This window comes from Bidens hawaiensis, unplaced genomic scaffold, assembly GCF_021521415.1.
Source record: "Bidens hawaiensis isolate Kalapana, Puna unplaced genomic scaffold, B.hawaiensis_p1.1 tig00052927_1, whole genome shotgun sequence".
Lineage (NCBI taxonomy): Eukaryota > Viridiplantae > Streptophyta > Magnoliopsida > Asterales > Asteraceae > Bidens > Bidens hawaiensis.
The window spans coordinates 30,827-37,885 of record NW_027506235.1 but is presented as its reverse complement, the minus strand read 5'-3'; positions in this window follow the sequence as shown (position 1 = coordinate 37,885).

Here is a 7,059-nt window from a genome sequence, read left to right as displayed (position 1 = left end):
TGGTTCAAGTTCAAGGAAAAGGAAGGTGGGTCTGGAAGACCTTGAACAAAACATGATGAAATGGGCCCTTATTGGTTCTACTAGCGTCTCCACCACAAGAAAGAAAGTCTGGACACAACACCTTAACTACCGAGCATACAGGGGAATTCGGTGGGAAAATGCTCGGTTCGCCCCCGATCAACATTTGATGCTTCAAAGATAAGGAACGGTGCTCGGGCTAGACGTGTTAACTATCGGTCATATGTGGGAAATTCAAAAGGCAAATGTGCGTTCACACCGGCCCGTATTGGTTCACTAGAGATGCTGATCCTGAAAGAGGAAGCACAACCTTGGCATCTTTAACTACCGAGCTTACATAGGAAAATTGTAGGTAAATGCTCCATAGGCCACCATAATCACCAAATGAGGTAACGGTCTGGCTGAAGACCTTAACAAAAACTTACTGCTGACCTGGAGGCAACCCGACCTTTTGTTTTGTTTTTCTTTATCTTTGTTCTTTTTGTGTGTTACTTTTTGTTTGTGTTTTGTAGTCATAGTAAGCCCTAAGTGTGGGGAAGTTCACGGTGGTCTAGTCAAGATTCGTGGAGCATATATTGTCACATCATAGTTTAAGGAGTACAGGTCAAAGTTGCAAAAGTACTCATTAGCAGGACCCATTTATCAAAAGAGATTCGAATCAGGTCCATGTGTCTCTCCTTATCTCTATGTTTTTGTTGAACAATTTGTCTTTTATGTGTCTGGGCAGTTGGGAGGTGGCATGAAACTTGTTGGTATGTTTGTTTGTTTGTTTGTTTTGTGAACTATGTGTGGTCGAAGGTGGTGTTGAACTTTTTATCTTTTGAGTATGGTTGCTTGTGTTTAGTGTCGTTTTTATGGGTAATTGGGTAGGAGTTTCTGGATGCCTCACTTATGTTTTGATGGTAGCTTACATTGGGGACAATATAATGTTCAAGTGTGGGGATGCGGGCTTGGTTTGAAAGTGAAAAATGCGATGAATGTCCCAAAATTTTATACTTATAAACAATGAAAAATGATAGAAAAACTGGAACTGTTAAAAGAAAATAAATAAATAAAATAAAAAAAGTAAAAATAATAATAATAATAATAATAATAAAATAACAACAACACACTTAATTTGGGATGTGTCGGTAGGCTCAGCCTTAAGAATGAAAGGACGGTTCGGCTGTGACATAATTGAACCTTTAATTGCTTGATATCAGTGGGAAACGCCCTCTGGTTTTGTTTGTTTAGCTAAGCCTGTGTAAGAACTGGGATGAAAGGTCGGGCCATACTCAAGCCTTTTTGTTAGATTTGATCACAAGAAGAAATTTTTAAAATATGAATAGACTACTGAACAATGCTTGGATAGGCTTAACGTTAGAGTATGCTAGGTGGCTTGTGATATAAACATAATGAAAATACTTCTAGTTTAAGTGGTTAACGCTTCATAGGTGTATGGTTTTATAACCTTAAATCCTATATTAATGGGATGCTCTAGGGTTCGGAACCCAGGAGTCTTTATGTGGTATATCATCTGGGTATTCATATCTCCTAAGTGGATTTATGAATATTAAAAGAGCTCAAAGAGCAAACCTGCAGTTTATCTGCCAACTATAAGTCATTAAACATGATCATTACGTGCTTTCAAAGTACAATTACACTACTGACTTAATCATCCACGCTGTTAGTCATGTGGGGTCCCCGTGCTCGCGTCTCATTACAATTAGTTTATTCAAAGTACAATAAACTAATAAATTTTCACACCTTATTTATCCCGGTAGTATTAGGGCATGGGTTTAAGTGGATATCAATATCGGCAATCGCGGTTTTTGTGTTATTTGTTGATATTTAAAATAATTTAATTATGTAAGAAAAACCAGTTTCCGGTTCTGATTTCATTGTATATCTTTTTCGAGACGAAAAAGGATAAGTGTGGGAATGTGATGTATTGGTGAAATATCGTGTATTAAATGAGTTATATCATATGTTTGTAAGTTTATATACCGGAAACACAATTACTTTGTGTGCATTTGCGATTACAGGTGTGCGGAGCTTAAAGGAGCTAAATGGGATCATGTGAGATGGAAAGGAAAGGAAGATTTTATTTCATGGAATGATAGAGTAAGTGAAGACGAAGACGTGGCCGAAAACGGGGCATATATCGGAGTTCGGACGAAGAAGTTACGCAAAAAGTATTATGGTGGGTGACAGCCCACCGTAGCTTACGGTCACCCACCGTAGCCTACGGTGGGGGCTGCCACCGTAAAGCAGAGGACAACCAACGTAAGCTACGGTCCCCACCGTAGCCTACGGTGGGAGACCGTAGCCTACGGTCACCAGGACGGGAAAAATCGAATTTTCAGCTTTTTTTGGAAATATTTAAGGCCGGTTCAACCCTAGGCCGCCGATCTTCGAAATTATAACATACTTGGACGTTTTTGGAGGCTTCTTCCACCATCTTAACACCTCTTAATCACCCGAATCATCCATGGCATCATCCACCCAAGAATCAAAGAGGCTATTCGAGACGACTATGGCTAAACCACTCGTGACCATCTCCGGGTGTAGTGTTGAGTTGTTTATTGTATTGTTGGTACTTTAAACCTTATTTTTGGATCTTGTTTGTGTGCTTGAACATACTTTTGGGTAATCAATGAGATTTGCAGTTTATCAGTTATTGATTTTGGTCATCAACAATTAGGATTGAGTTCTTAGTGTCATTGGCCTAGTTATCTTTAACCACAGAACTAATATTTCATCATTGCCTAAGATTACAGTCAAGTAGATCATTGTTTAGCTGTGTCAATCAATCAATTGGATTAAGTTCTAACGATCACCATAGTCAAACATTTAGTCTTTTGTTTTATTGATTCAAACAAAGAGTATAATTCCATAGGTTTAATCATTTATCCAATTTACTTCAAAACCTGAACCCTGGAGTTTGGTTGCTTTTTAATTATTGTTTACAAATCAAAATCTTTAAAACCGCTTGACATCGTTTGTCCTCCTTGTATAATTAATAATTAAGTATTAGAATTGATTAGCACTTTCCACTGATTCCCTGTGGATTCGACACCGTACTTGCCCTTGCTAGTAAAGGTATTTTATAAATGTTTTTGATTGACCTTTCCACATTGATCAAATATACTACTTAAATTTAGTTCTTTACTTAGAACTAAACTAATTTATTGAAATATTGTAAAGCAACTATTTGTCTAAATTCATAAAGATCCTAATTATCTGAATCAATTTTATCCTAAATTTATAATTGTTTGGGCTAACAGAAAATAGGTTCTTGGTGGTAGAGGTGCACATCGGAACTGGTTTGGGATCCAAATAAACCAAAACCGATTTTCGAAACTGTCAGTTTGTAATTGGTTTGAGAAGTCCTTGGTTGAAAAAAAAATCAAACCGGATTTAATGTAACCGGTTTGAGAAGTCCTTGGTTAAAGTCGTTGGTAATCTCACATGGAACCAAAGCTTACTAACAGAATGTTTAATTTAGTTACCTGATTGGTTGACTCGGAGATTGGTTGAATTAATCTCAACATTTATATGGCGTACTCTATTTTCTAATTAACAAAAACATATATACTTCTTTTAAAATATTTCACTAAAAAATATGTTTGTAAGAAACATCTTAAATAATTGTTGAGTTCTATTCAATCTTTCTAAAAAATACTTGTGAAATCAATATATAAAGAGGGTTAGAAAGGTTGAACTATTTTGAAAAATTAAATTATTGGTGATCTTGTTTTGCGTGCCGATTAATGATTACTTATCTAATAAAAGAGAGAAAGTAAGGAAGCAATACTTAATCATATGGTCTTGAAATTTACATGTGGATGCAAGAAGAACAATTTGCGGGCCTCTAGTTAAAATGTTTTAGTTCCGTCACTGGCTTAGATTTTAGCCCATTAAGTTTCAATAATATCATGTGTATTTAGTAGGGGTGTGCATGGGTCGGTTTGGGGTGGTTTTGGCCAAACCCATAATCATAACCGTTATGTCGGTTAATGGATAATCATAACCATAACCAATCCATTGTTGCGGTTTCGCTTAATCGGTTTTGAGGTTGTAGCGAGTCGGTTATGGGTCGATTAATCGTGACCAAATAAATGCAAATGAGCCTAAAAGTTTGGCTTGAGTTATGCCATTTGACCTTTTGTGTGTATTAGAATATTTCTAAAAAAAAGGTGAAATGAATGTGATTGTGATTTATGATTATCGAATGGGATTTTGATTTATGATTATGGAATTTGTGAAGATAATATGGTAAGCAGAATTCCCGGCATTGTTAGCAGGGATTATTATTATTATTATTATTATTATTATTATTATTATTAAGCATAAGTGAAGGACAACCATGGTAATTTCACAATTATAGTACAAGGACAAAAGAGACAATTCACAATTGGGAAGAAAAGGTAATTTGTCAATGCTTTAATGTGTTATATTCAAGCATTTGGTATAACTTCATAAAGCTTCAAAAATTTTAGAAATTACTTATTAACCCTTTTAGGCATTCAAAAGTTTTAACTCGTCATTACCAATAATAATAATAATAATAATAATAATAATAATAATAATAATCTGCCTCCTCTCTTTATTCTCAATTAACGTCGACATTTTGATCGTCTGGTGTTGAAATGAAGCAATATTTGATTTTCAGATCGGAAATGCTGCTTCGTTTTAGATGTTACTGTGTATGCATGCTATGTTGCTTGGTGATCGTGTTATGTTTTTGATTCGGTATGATAATAATAGTTAGAACTATGTGAAGATACTATAAGGTTAGGTTTATGAAGGCATTGGTGCTATTTGTGGATTGAGTAGTGGTAGTTACATTTTGAAGCTGTATAATGAACCATGATTCTATCAAGTAATTAGATACTTTTAGTTATGCTCATCAGTTTTATGAATAATTATTATATCAATCCTTATCATTTGAAGTTAAATGTAGTCCACTTAACGCTGTATTAGGACACTTAGTAACTTACTATCAAACGAAGTTTTTCCAGCTTACAAGTTTATGAGTCAATGATTATTAGAAATGCATTGCTTCAAAGTGTTTAAGATTATATAGAAAAGCAAAGTTCTCATGTGTGTTGTTCATTTTCAGAGCCATTGCTGGTGGTTTTGTGGAAGGGATGATGCACCCGATTGATACTGTGAAAACTCGAATCCAGAGTCAAGCTATTATGACACACACTCAGGTCTGTTATGATTTGCTTACAATCACATTAAATGTTCAAACACTACAGAATTAGAGCTCATACTTTATACTCATGTTGGTGCATTGCTTTTTTGTGATTAGAAGCGAATGAGTATAGCACATATGGTCGAGGCTGTATGGGGTGCTGATGGTTTGAGAGGTGGATTCATAACTGTTAAATTGTCATTTATGTTATTATGTAAAGTTAAACATATGCGTTTATCTGACTCAAATGGTGGCCTATAATTTATTTTTATTGCCTCACTGTTAGGTTTTATAGAGGGGTTGATCGTTTTCATTTATGTTATTATGTAAATGTTAAACGCATGCGTTTATCTGACTCAAGTGGTGGCCTATAATGACATAATGTGATGTTTGATGTATTTCTATTGCCTCACTGTTAGGTTTTATAGAGGGGTTGATCGTTTTGAGGTCAAAATTCTTCTTCTTTGGCAGTTATTGAACACACAATCACTCTGGTTTCGATATGTGCTGCTTTGGTAGGTTGTACAATATGATAGTATCATATAGCTGCTGCTTCTTGGAAGGATGTTACAGGCGATTACAAAACTTCCATGGAAATTTTCTCGCCACCTGGCCGCAGCTGGTACTTTTGCAACTGTCATGCTCTTTGGACTTAAATTCTGCTCGTGCCAATATCATGGGAGCTTACGGAAAGTTAGCCCGGGACTTCAGCTACTGCAAGACGGGATTTATTGGTATTGAAAAATTAATATTTAACAATTTACTAATGAACTTTTTCATATTAACTGGTGATTTAGACTTTCGTGGAATGATACTGCAGGGTCTCGTTAGGCTAGTTTGCACATGAGCCCGGATGGTTTGAATCTGATAAACGGAATTTTGCACACAATGAAGCTTAATTTGTGGCTTCATTTGTGCAGTTTCTTCAAAATGATACAAAAAGCGGGGAACATGGAAACACGGTGCTTGATATGGTAAGATGTGGCAGTTTGCATACAAGAATAGTTTTTGCTTTTAATAATTATCTAACTATCTTAGAAGGACCAGTGTCACCCTGTTTGGGGACCAATGGAGAATTATGCCGCTGATCGAGAGAAGAGGAAACAGTTACTGTATCGGCTTGAAGTTTGGGCACAACCTGTTAACTCCAAGTAAATTCATAATCTCTGCTTTGTTAATAATATATTTAACTATTAGTCGTTGCATGTAAACTAGTATTTAGCTGTAGGTCCTTGCATGTATTATTAGTATTTACTAAGAGCCCCCCTCTCCATCCTTTAAATAGAGTGGCTCTCTTCTTGTATTATCATCAAGTTATCAATCAAATATCAGTTCTTTTACATGGTATCAGGGCTACGAATCTTGATCCGAGCCTGAATCTGACCAGCCGCCACAAGATCTGTAACTAGTTCCGGTCTCATTATACCTCCTGACTTTGTCACGAAATCTTTTTTCGAGACATCCCCTACCCTCACCGCCACCACCATCGTAACCAACAAGCCCTGATTCACCTACCCTAAAAACCCGCCACCGAACAGCCGCCGCACGCGCCCCCATGCGCCACCGCTGCTCCGCCACTTCCGCCCACGCGCCGGCGCGTGACCCATTTTCCAGTAACCGGAATTTTTCCAGGCCACTTATTTTTTACTTCTAACCTCCTTGTGCTGTTAGTTTTCCGATTCGGGCACTTTTATTTTTCTGTCTCAGCTCGTGTGCATGTTCTCGCTCGGTATACTAACTTTCTGATTCAATAAGTGATAACAAACACACGTATACATTTACCAAAGAAGGGTATTGTTTGATTCAACGGTTTCTTGCCTCACAGTTTTCTCATGCTCAAACCAACTCGGCACATTCGG